The 13,444-nt window shown below is 37.9% G+C and overlaps 1 long non-coding RNA gene across 1 annotated transcript; it reads right to left on the bottom strand.

Moving 5' to 3' along the window:
• Positions 1 to 5,442: 5,442 nt before the first annotated feature.
• LOC125263709 lies at positions 5,443 to 13,197 on the bottom strand. The gene is made up of 3 exons (XR_007183879.1): positions 12,972 to 13,197; positions 6,701 to 6,797; positions 5,443 to 6,574 (listed from the first exon to the last, which is right to left on the bottom strand). It is a non-coding gene; the product is annotated as an uncharacterized LOC125263709 (long non-coding RNA).
• Between the last annotated feature and the right edge of the window lie 247 nt (positions 13,198 to 13,444).

The raw sequence follows: 13,444 nt of genomic DNA on the forward strand, positions 1-13,444 counted from the left end.
ATATACATTTTGACACATTCATTTCCATCAGCATAATGGTAGCAAACTAGTTTTTCAGATAAAAAAGTGAGGATTGGATCACTGCACACAACTTGCCACCATCATTCTTAGGGTGCGTTTACATGACAACAATGCACTAAAAACACATTGTCGAAACAATCCCTGTTCACACGGATCTGTGACAATGACTAAAAACTCTGTATTATTCATGCCAGGCCAGTAGATGGCGATATCCCTTAAAAAAGAAACACTACGTGTCTATAGACTGAACATGTATTACTTATGCGCATTGCCAGAGTTTTCACAAATTTGCATTTTTCTGGAGATGATAACATTATCGTTTTCAAAAACGTACTCTATGAAACCCATTTTTAAGAATTTGCGTTTTCAGGCCCTCAAAACACTGTTGTCGTGTAAAATAATAAGATTAATAAGATTTCTGGGAAAAAAAGATGTTAGGGATGTAAAATACATCTTTAAAATAATCCAGGCTTTCCTGAAGCTCTATTGAACTAACAACCATTTTAAAGTTTATTTTCAGGAGTCTATGGCTCGGCAGACAGAAGCCCTGCTTACCTTTCCACTACCCCAAATCAGAGACGGCCCTGGGGCAGCCAATATGCAAACTGAAGAGTGCGACACAAGACCTTCAACGGTCTTCCAGAGGAGCTGGTAAAGACGCCCTAGAGCACCCGAGTCAAACATCATCCGCACATGTGCGTAGAACAGATCCAGCTGTAGGTGAGTGAGAGGGTTTGGTTAAAAACACTTTGTAGGTGTTAACATAATAAACCGGGACTTATTCTGAGAATAAATGGCAACTGATGTTGTTTAAGAGACTTGCTGAAGGCCTGTGGGCTTCAAAGTCTCCACGCGGCAGCTGAGTAAATATAACGTAGGAAACCAGGGGTCAAAAAAGGGGGGAACATGATGGAGGCATGATGAGAAAGATGGTAAATGCAAATGTGAAGTTATCTATATGAATTACTGGGAATAAAAGCATTTAGTAAGATCAAAAGAGTCTGAAAACATAATTTATCGTAACTGCAGGTAAAAGTACACCAAATTAGTGCTCTTGCTAGATCAGAAGGTGAAAATATCCAGATATGAAGTGCGTCAAGAAGGTAATATTTGGTTCATGACAGTTTTAAGTGCCATGAGAGACAAAAACCAGCCGTGGCCCTTAAAACACAATCAGCTATTAAAACAGTGATGATTACTGAAATAATATTCCTACATATGACCCATCACATTCCTTAAAGTACATCTGTATTTCAGTGAGAAACTCCATTTTGTCTTTTTAGCCCTGCTTGAGTGAGCCAGAACAAAATCCAGAACAAATACTTTGGAGTTTTAACATGCTTCACTAGTCACTAACTGTCAGCACTGTCAATGTTGCGCTAATTCGCCAAATCCAACATAAAAGGAAGCCCTGGGGTCTAAATCAAATAAACCCTCTGCAGAGAGACCTCACAGCAGATCATTTGGGCAGTATATCTCATGATGTAAAGGATTCAAGCTAAATTACTTGTAGTTCTGGGCCATTTGATTTTATATAAATGGGAAAATAACTGAAGTACAATCTTGTTGCAGGACAATTAATAAAACCTCACTCATGCCTGAAGTATTACACAAATCTTGGCAAAATTACTATTTTAATATACATATTGCAAACTCTGAGGTAGGTTCAGCAAACTTGAGTGAAGAAAAGTCTAGACTTCTTCTTTGTCTTGAAGGCACGTCTACTCCAGGCCTTTAAAAGTGACTCGTGCAGGCCTGTATTTGATGGCTCTGTCCATAAGAATCAAGAGATGTTTACCTGCCTCAGTGTTTACCAGGGAAAGTCCTCTCACTTCCCAGAGACACACTGATCAGTGAGATTGGGAAAGAGGTAGCCACATGGGTTTTGAGCACAATGAGGTATTGGGTGTGTGGTGTGCTAGCAGTTTGTGTGTGTACCCCCTAACGAGGCCAATGCCGCCCTCTACGGAAGCATTGGCGACTGCAGAGCAGTGACAGCAGGAGACAGGAAGAGCCACAAATACAGGAACACAGTATACCAGAGACACAGAGCAGACACAGGGAGTAAAGAGAGGAGAATCACACGTCCACTAATCAGAGAGAGAGAGAGAGAGAGAGAGAGAGAGAGGGATGCTGTAAAAAGATATTTCTGGGAAGAACAGAATGGTCGTGGCATAGTGGTGGAGCCCAAACCTCTCTCCTACTCCTACAATCCCATTACTTGGATGATTAGTGAAAAAATCCCATGGATTTATATTTAAGGAGGGATCTGAGCTGTATCTAGGTACTAGAATATCATAATGGCAACCACTTAGATCCAAGAGCAACCTTGAATCCAATTAGCAACATGGGAAAGCAGCATACATGTTTTTAAAGAAAACATAAAAAACATGTAAAAATATAGTTATTATATCCTGCACTCATATATTTTTAATAAAAATGAAATTAATAAAAAGAATGCATTTGTTTTTATATTTAATATAAAATATTATGTTATTGTATTGAATAATGTTCATATATTTAATATAAAATAATATAAATAATTGTTATAATATAAATAATTACAATAAGACCTGTAGCTCTACTCACCAGGGTCATTATCATTAACTAAAACTATTAAAAACATTTGTATTAATTTAAATAATGCTGAAAAAATTACAAATTTTAGATGAAAAACTTAAACTAAACAAAAATGAGAACTGTTGCCTTAGTATGTTGAAGCACTAAAATTACTAACTGGAAATAAATAACTAAAACTTAATTGAAACTGAAATAAAATTTAATATAAATAGTAATATTTAAATAATAATTAAAAAAATGACAAAAGCCCATTAAAAAAATTACTAAAAATGAACCTTAAAGCTGCAGTCTGTAAGTCTCTGTTTGAAACCTGCAATAGCAGTTATTTGCGGAATTATGATCTTTACATGGATTGTGCATCGGCACGGCTCCTCAGCGTGGATGAATTTAATGTTTGCTGTCAGTCACCACATCGGTGTGGATACTGTACTTCGGAATCACATTTTGGAAATATGACCAAAATAAAAATTTTCACCGGAAAATGTCATCTGAACAAGTATGTAACAAATCTGCCACGTTTGTTCTGACCAACTGAGAAAAAAAAACGTCACAATAAATCGCGCTGCCAATGGTGATTAAATCTAACGATCACTTAGCTCATATCACGTAGGGCTGTAACGATATGCGATATGAAACCGAAATCGCGATACGCAGGTCCACGAACCTGTATCGCGATGTGAGAAGGCAGAATCGCGACACACCCCTTCCAACTCCCAGAGTTATCCTTCCTGTCCAGATCCAATGCTACCACATTTTTAAATTACTATAAGTATTAGGGGTGTAACGATTTATCGTAGATGGTGTGTCTCAATCAGCTCTCTAGTTCAGTAAGTGTTTCGGGCACACATTGAATCTTGCAAGCAGTTTTAAACGTTTCTCATGTCAGTCTCTTGCATGGTCGCGTGAGAAAAGTCGTGGCTTTCTTTCACCGCAGTGCACAGCACCAGCTGTGCTCACAGAAAAGCAAAAGACGCTTGCGATGCTTTGCTTTAAGAAGTTCTGTGGGGCCGTTCACATATTGCGTCTTTTCCGCGTGCAAGTCAGTTATTATTTTCAAATGTAGCCGGGCGGCAGGCGCGCTCATAATGGGATCAACGCGGTCGCGACGCGCATGCAATTCTCAACTTCTCAGAATGCCGCAAGCGCACCGCAGGTCGTGTGACAAGAATCAACCGATCAGCTATGGCCTTTCCGTAACAAAACATCAAAAGCTCAGCCGAACAGCTGATCATAGCTGTACATGGTGTTTTTTATATCTTATCTCCATCAATATATCTCGTCGTAAAACTAATGCAAGGGCTAGAAATCATTTATCCTTTGCAGAAACATCCTGATCCTCTTGGAGAGCTCAGTTCATGGTTGCATAGCAACGACCGACGCCACGGGAGCGCAAGCGCTTTGGAAAGGAGAAGCGGTGCGGCCGCGCCTTCCACGCGTTTTTAGACGCGACATGTGAACGGCCCCTATTCATAATTCTAAGTTCATGTTAAATTTAACATTTTTTTTCAGTGACAGACAGCCCTATTCAACTGTTAATTTGAATACAGAAGGTTTTTATTAAAATTTTATATTTATTTATTTTATTGAAATGTGATCTTGTATGTACAACAAGGAAAATTATTGAAATTTGTTCATGTTTTTTTAATAAATCTTGTTTGAATTTCAGTTTCATTTTGTTCAAAATATCGTGATACGTATCGTATCGTGAACTCCGTATCGAGATACGTATCGTATCGTGACCTGAGCGTATCGTTACACCCCTAATATCACGTCAAACCGTGCAAATTATTATTATTGTTATAATTTGTTCTCAAATTGTTAATGTTAACATCAGCACACGACAACAAATATATCCTCAAATGCCAAACACATGGCAGCACACACCCTCACACATGACGGCAAACATGCTTGCATGCACACTCGAGTTTGACAACAATTACATATGCAGAAATGTCAGTCAGCACACAAATATGTGCATTCAAACCTGAATACACATTCACTGCGCTTTTGAAAAACATACTTAGCAGCAGTTGTGCATTACTGGCAACACCATCAGCGGACCACACAATGGATCTGTGTCATAATTTATGTTTGAGTCTGCAGACAGACCATCTATGAATAAACAATTGTTTCCACGGCTGTATATTGTACTAACGGTATGTGTAGCAGGAATCCCCCAAGGCTTTGTCCTCGGTCCCATACAGTTCTTGTAATGGTCTATAACTGGCCCTCTGTGGGCCGTTTCTGCGTAGGGAAGCAGGATCACCTACTCCCAGAGACCTGCTATCTGAAATCAGCCGCCAAACACAACACAACAAATCAACTTATCAGCCATAAACCATGTTCACTTCAGATTATAGACTTTGAGAAACAGATCGAGGGAGTCAGGGAAAGGGGTAACAGGAACCATGTAAATTGCAAGAGAGGAATTGTCATACGTATGTGTATGTGTATGTGTATGTGTGTGTGTACATAATATGTGTACAGAACAATCTGAGCCAGGCTGGGTGTATTCACTATATGAACCCCCTGCTGAGACAGAGGCCTGGGATAGAGCTATTCAGACATACAGCTCAATCCCTTTGTCCGGCCTTGAGAACAGACTTGTGGTCACCATACATCTGATGATCTGCAAGCTTAAAGGAATACTTTTAAAAAAAGTCATTATTTACCCACTGTTTTCTAACATTCTTCTGTTTTCTATATCTAACATTCTTTTTTGTACAAAAAGTGGAAATTTTGCAGAATGTCAAAGTGTTTCAAACCAGGATTGACATCTTGATTGCTGCATATAAGTTCTGCATATATCTTTTTATAACATTGGTTAATAGTTGATTTTCATATAATTGAATGCATAAAACTATTCAATATTTTAACAATTATGCATTAAATTAAGAAATATCTGTACATTATTTAATGCATTATAAAAAAAAAAAAAAAAATTAAATATTTATCAATTATTTAAATTCAGTAAAAAAATCATTATTAGGTCATAATTCCTAGCTAATTAGTGCATGTTATCAGACAACATACAGAACAGTGCATCTCAAGCTTTAGCGGACAATTCTATTTCTCTGTACAGGCATCAAAATTTAAGACTGGCGTTCGCATAACATTTCTGTGAGACTTCTAAATGTTCGTATATAATCCAACCAATATAAGGCAGTTAATTGTCCATATAAGGGTGAATTAAGTTTTGAGTAAGTATATGAAATATATTTAAACCAGACCAAATAGGGCAATGTTTCTATCTTTAAGATCATGAAAAAGAATGCGAGAGATACATACAAAATGTAAAAAAATAGAAAAATATAGAGGGAAAAAAAGTTCTGCTGAGGATTCTCAAAAATAGCAGCTTTGGATTCTTAAAGGATGACTCCCAAGTGAAAATGGAAGGAAAAATGGTAACAGTTCAAACAGGAGACTATATGAACTCCAAAAATCAATTTAACAGACATTTGGCACGCTAAACAATAACTCCCCAAATGAAAACTGTCTATTGTCTATTGTATGGGGATGTCTAGCTTTGCTCATTTAGTGAAAATATCAGTGCAAAGAGCACTATTACTGGAAAAAACATTGACTCAGAGAATGGACACTCAGCTTGTTATCTTCTAACAGTCCTATATGTTATGTCTTATGTCCAACACAATACGTGTAAGACATATATCAAAACTAAATATCTTTGATATAATCTCATGAAAACATAAGAAAAAAAAATCTAAGACCACTAACACTAAAGCATGTTATTGACTTAGAATGGACAACTTAAATTTCATTAATTTGCATTAATTTAATGTGGGTTATAAATTTTTTCTGTAGCTGTATTTGACCTCCAAGTGTAGTGGAAGTTGAGTCCACGGTCTCATCAGACAGGTCAGGAGATGTCTTCAGTGAGCGTGAGCATTTCACCGTTGACATCGGACAGGCCATTGATGATGATTTCTTCCACCGGTGGTCTTTGGTTGATGACCTAAATTTCAAAAAGTACATTTAGGGCAATTAATAATGAATCTTCTGAAGCAGGTCTGTTTGAGTAGGCTTGTAGCGAAACTCTTTAGCATAGAGTTGCCCACCCTCTAATGTGTATGTTGCGTACCTCAATATGTGTGTAGACTGTGGAGTGGCCGGCAGTCCTGACATTGGCCTTGAAATGAGTTATTTCCAGTTTGTCATTAGTGGAGCTCGGATAGGGCCTGGTCATGCCATAAAGATAACTCAATGATTTTGAAGTCAAAATCCAGGATTGGGACTTCTGGTAAATTTAGTTGTGACAAGGTTAAATTTATTCAGGTTTATTCACTTTGAGGAATACTGAATGTTTTTGTGCAAACACCTCTGCACTATATTTCTCTCAACATGGGGACAGGAGAGCTGTCAGTCAATAAATGTGAAAAAGTAACTTCAGTTACTTATTTGAAAAAGTAACTTGGATATTTTGTTGTAAATTGTAAAAGTAATCTGACTCAAGTTACTTGTAATGAGTTATCCCCAACACTGGTGACACCTGTCAACTAGAGACCGGATCTTCTTCAAGAATGACTGTAGACAGAAACATCAGTGGGTGCAGGTGTCTATGACAGTTCGGAAACATTTATTTTCTTTCGTGGCATATTCTATTACTCGTGGTTGATATATGTCCATGCAGTGCATCTGGTGTTCAGCAGGGCTCAGGGAAAGGCTTGTGCATGAAACCTGTCAGCAGGAGCCATTTTTTACCCAGTCCATAACTCGATCCACCCTCGAGAGCCATTCATTGCCGTGCATGCGTGTCACAATGCAATCTCTGTATCTTAAGGGAAACTGTAAAATCCTATCTAAGAACCATTTCCATGTCCCACCTGTGATTACCGGCCTGGTATATATAAGTAAAGCATGCAGTCAAGCCAACAAAAATGTTTAGAAACCCTTCAAATGTCCAGTACATATTATTAACAGCTACTCAATCGCCTGCTACACAATACATGAAGGGCGTCTTGGTGTGTAAGTCTTGTAGTCACGGATTATTCATCGTTAGTCATCTAGGAGCTGGGGTTTGTGTGCCCCTTGAGCCCTCCACTCAATGCCCCTCAACCTGTGTGTGGTAATGAGGGAACGGGAGAAGTCCGAGAAGAAATGCCAAGCTGCAATCACAGTACATGCCTGCCTGATGCAAACACTTTCCTTTCTTTGTTATCCAAACTGTTTTCTCCATGCAGCGCGAGGCATGTTTCTAATTATAGTCCAGCGGAGAGACGCAGCAGGCTTCCGCCAACATGTGATTCATGATGCAGGTGACCCAGAGACTCTTCCCTTGAAAGTCTGGAGGAGAAGCTGGATTTACAGTCATAGAGACTCACTCAGACTCTGCTGTGCTAAATCAATGTTGCACTAAAGGTACTACTGTAAACTATATATTATGCCATATCACCGATTTGGTGGTGTTTGCAAAGTCACTATTACTATTGCTAATACTTATGGATTCAAACAAACCACTCAGCCATTTGGCAACTCATCCTGCACTAGTGCTACGGACATGAATGACTATGACTGCACAACATATTGTTTTAGCATTGATATCACGATGTGCGTGTCCGTGATAGTCACATTGCAGGATGTGCGATGTCAAGTACAGTGCCCTCCACAATTATTGGCACCCTTAGTAATTATGAGCAAAAGCAGCTGTGAAAATAAATCTGCATTGTTTATCCTTTTGATCTTTCATTCAAAAAAAATTTCACAAAATTATAACCTTTCATTTAAGGAAAATAATTGAAAGTGGGGGGAAACTTACATTATGAAATAAATGTTTTTCTCCAAAACACGTTGGCCACAATTATTGGCACCCTTTTATTCAAAAATTTTTTGCAACCTCCTTTTGCCAAGATAACAGCTCTGAGTCTTCACCTATAATACCTGATGAGTTTGGAGAACACCTGACAAGAGATCAGAGACCATTCCTTCATGCAGAATCTCTTCAGATCCTTCAGATTCCCAGCTCCATGTTGGTGCTTCTTCTCTTCAGTTCACTCCACTCATTTTCTTTAGGGTTCAGGTCAGGGGACTGGGATGGCCATGTCAGAAGCTTCATTTTGTGCTCAGTGACACATTTTTGTGTTGGATTTGATGTTTGTTTTGGATCATTGTCCTGATGGAAGATCCAACCACGGCCCATTATTGGATTTCTAGCAGAAGCGGTTAGGTTTTGATTTTTTTATCTGTTGGTATTTGCTAGAATCCATGATACCATGTATCTGAACAAGATGTCCAGGACCTCCAGCAGAAAAATAGGCCCACAACATTAAATTTCCAGTAGTATATTTAACCGTGGGCATGGGGTACTTTTTATCCATGTGTGCACCAAACCCATCTGGTGGGTTTGCTGCCAAAAAGCTCTTTTTTTAGTTTCATCTGACCATAGAAGCTGGTCCCGTTTGAAGTTCCAGTCTTGTCTGACAACTGAATATGCTGGAGATTGTTTCTGGATAAGAGCAGAGGATTTTTCTTGAACCCCTCCCGAACATCTTGTGGGGATGTAGGTGTTGTTTGATAATTTTTTTTAGGCTTTCTGAGACTCAAGACTCAACTAATCTCTGCAATTCTCCATCTGTGATCCTTGAAGAGTCTTTGTCCACTCAAACTTTCCTCCTCACTTCACAATAGGATGATTTAGACACACGTCCTCTTCCAGGCAGATTTGTAACATGTTTAGTTGATTGGAACTTCTTAATTATTGCCCTGATGGTGGAAATGGGGATTTTCAATGTTTTAGGTATTTTCTTACAGCCACTTTCTATTTTGTGAAGCTCATCAATCTTTTGCTGCACATCAGAACTATATTATTTGGTTTTACTCATTGTGATGATTACGGGAATTTGGCCTTTGTGTTTCCTCATGTTTATACTCCTGTGGAACAGGAAGTCATGGCTGGACAATTTCATGCTCCTAGTCACCCTGGTGTGCTAAAAAAATGTAAATATGAATGGGAATATACTTCAGAGATATTTTACTCATAAGAATTTCTAGGGGTGCCAATAATTGTGGCCAACATGTATTGGAGAAAAACATTTATTTCATAATGTGAGTTTCCCCCCACTTTTAACTGTTTTCCTTCAATGAAAGATTAGAATTTTGTGAATTTTTTGAATGAAAGATCAAAAGGATAAACAATGCAGATTTATTTTCACATCCACCTTTGCTCATATTTACTAAGGGTGCCAATAATTGTGGAGGGCACTGTATATAGGGATTGTTAATACATATGGACCAGACACCACAGTTTAAAACGTATGTTATTCTCAGAATAATTGCAATGTTTGAGCCCTCGTACAATGAAAGCTTATCATTTGAACGTTTTAGGTCCTGTCAGTTTAAACATTCAACCGATTTTAAACCGTTTGAGCGCACAAAGACACGAAAGAGAACCCAATTCTGAATGAGTGGATGTTTTATACATTTATACAGTGTTATTTTACATTTGATTATTCAATTTCTGTATTGTTAGACTTACCTGATATATAGCCTATATAAAGCACCATTTATTTCATTTGTATCTTTGTTCTATTATATTTATTTATGCTTGTAATTTGTTCATTATTTTCTACGCGTATTTACTCGCCTACAAAATCACCCCAATCATCCTAGAATGATTCATTCTTTCCAAAGAGAGCTATTCAAGTCATCTGGTGAATTTTTTTTTCATATCGCAATACATACTGCAGAAAAAACCTAATATCACAATGTCAGTTTTTTCCAATATCGTGCAGCCCTACTAGAAATCATGTGGCTTGTTTTTTTAGACAATAAAAAGGGTGGATTTTCATTGGATAGACTCCTTTTGTAGAAAGGACAAAAATATCTAATAATTATAAATCTTCATATTCTGCACTGTACATGGCTCCTAGAAACATAGATAGATGTATATAGAATGATAGACTGATAGAACGATATATAGAATGATACAATAGACATTCTGACAGACAGAAAAATAGATAGATAGATAGTCATTAAATCATTGACAATAGAGAAGTACTGTAAGATAAACTAACATGCTTTCTAATAAAGCCTTTATTTAAAGGTGCACTGTGTAAAATTTGGGAGGATCTATTCACAGAAATGCAATATAATATACATAACTATGTTTTCAGTGGTACATAAAGACCTTACAAAATGAACCGTTATGTTTTTATTACCTTAGAATGAGCCATTTCTATCTCATACACCGCGGATCCCCCTCCATGTCAAGTCGCCATTATGCGCCGGCATGTTTCTACAGCAACCCTAAATGGACAAACTGCTCTACAGAGTGCGTTTAGTCACTATGTTGTTCTTCTTCTAAATCGTTTGTGTTTTTAGAGGCAGCTTGCATCGCCACTACGTTGAATACGCACATAGTAGTAGTAGTAGTAGTAGTAGTAGTAGTAGTAGTAGTCGTCGTCGTCGTCGTCTGGTTTATTAGAAGCAGAGACTGTTCTTTGTTAGAAGAAAGAAGAAACCTCACTGCTTCACACAAGCTACTCTCTGCTCTCTCAGACGACGACATGTCGGCCAGACGGCCACCGTAGCTTCTCCGAAAGGGAGGGGTGCGAGGGGTGTGTGCCTTTAGTTGCAGTTTGCAATCTCACCACTAGATGCCACTAAAATTTACACACTGCACCTTTATTAAAAATATATTTTTAATTTCACAGTTCTAATAATTACATATTTTAGATGCATAGGGCTTTCTAAAATGTTCAAAAAGCAGCTTAAACCCTCCTAAGCTGGTCTAGTTTGCTGGTTGTAAAGGGGTAAGGGGCTGTTGTCAGCTGGTTAGGCCAGCTAAATAAATTGAACATCAGCTTGAGCAGACTGCTAGACCATCTAAACCAGATTATACCAGCTAAAACCTGATCATGTTGAAAAAGAATTAGTTCTTGAAATAGGTTCCGCCTGTTTTTCTGAGAGTAAATGTTCCACAGATTTGTCACACCCTTGTTGATTATTTTACTGAAACTGTTCATTGGAGAAAACAAGGGGAAATCCTAACAGACAGGAAGGTTCCCCTTTTATAAAACGAGACTCAAAATTGCAGTGCCAAAAATATTCAGGCTACAAAACAATGCGAGGGCAAAATATCTGGATGACAAATTTAAGCCTTAACGACTAACAATTGATCAGAATGATGTCACCGCCACTATTAACGACTCAAAGTATACTCCTGTGATACGTGTACAGGAATTCAGCCCACGGTGATAATCACTCTGGAGTCCGAAATATGCACATAAACAAAGGAACTCACAATGAATATGAAATAGCACAGCAGTGAAGTCAAGGCCAAAGCAATATTGTTGATCTTAGGAAGCTCGTCCCTAATAAACACAGAGGTGGGCGGTCATCACAAAATAAAGAAGTCAAATTGGGCTTCGGGAGCTCTTGATTGTACATAAAAGAGCTAAAGGTGCCAAAGGTCTTTTCAATACTCGGACGTTTTGCTGAGGGAAAACGTCTTTGTTCCTTTGTTTAAGTGGAGCGGCTTGTCTGGTGGTCTGATCTAAGGTACATTATAATAGTATTGTATCCTTATGTGCAGGTCACACATGCCCAATCAAACACATGGCAGGCTGCTCCCATATTCCTAAGAACACACTGACATTCTCCATAAATAGGGGGAAGTACTTCAGATCGCTATACGCTTTAGGAAAACATGACTTCCTGATTATGTAGTAGGCCTATATGCTGATAAAATATGATAAATGTGTCTGACACATGTGCTTCCAACATCCTACCGAATTGTAAGCATGACTAAAATCCTTTTCATTGTTATAGGCCAGGGGTGTCCAAACTCAGTCCTGGAGGACCACTGTCCAGCAGAGTTTCCAAGGTGAAAAAAGTACATTTCAATAATGTACTTAAAGTGCTCTATTTTCAAGCACTAATTTTGAAAAATATTTTAAAAAAATATATTTAGTTACCACTTGTAGTACACTATGGGTTCAAATGTACTATAAATAGTATCTAAATACATTTTTTAAATACAAAGATGGTATATTAAAAGCACATTTAAGTTCATATTTCATGGTGTCTCAAAATAGCACACTTAGATGTTCTTAAGATGATCTTAAGAAGTACTAAAGAAGAATTTTTAGTATATTAAGTACAAAATTAGTGCACGAAAATAGAGCACTTTAAGTACACTATAGAAGTGTACTTTTTTTCACCTGGTTTAGCTCCAATTTACCACAACACACCTGACTGGAAGTTTCCTGTATGCCTAAAAACCTTGATTAGCTGGTTCAGGTGTGTTTGATTGGGGTTGGAGGTTTGTAACAGTAGATATTGTGGTCACAGCCAATAAGAAATAGATTTGTGCGTTTTCTGAACATATCAGTGCTGCTTGCTAGGACAAAACTCACCGTCACGACGTTGGAGTTGGAGTCAACTTTACCAGAATATGCTAAAGCTCTTGTTCTGGGCAGTTGCTTACCACCCTGAATTAAAAATAACCCAACTATCAAGTCTTAGTAGCGTTCCAGTGCCTAAATATGTGTGTGGCCCCTTTTAAATGCACTGTAAATGTGGGATACAGGTGATTTTTTTCCCCTCCCGTTTTTCCCTCCGCCGCGTTATTTCAGAGATTATCTAGTTTCTACTGACATCTACTGGTGAAGATTGAAATCGCGCCTGGATTTAAACCAGTTAGAATTATCATAGGTCAAAATGAAACTTTTATATTCTATACTGTTATAAAAAACTAATTATAAGAAATGTGTATCAGTTTAGAAAAATAATTACTCCAAGGGGATTTTTTTCTGGAATTCTTTAATAGATAAGATTTGAAAAAAGCATGGCTCTTACCTTTTGTGTCCCCAATAAAGTTAAAGAACTA

The sequence above is a fragment of the Megalobrama amblycephala genome, linkage group LG2 (genome assembly GCF_018812025.1).
Source record: "Megalobrama amblycephala isolate DHTTF-2021 linkage group LG2, ASM1881202v1, whole genome shotgun sequence".
NCBI lineage: Eukaryota > Metazoa > Chordata > Actinopteri > Cypriniformes > Xenocyprididae > Megalobrama > Megalobrama amblycephala.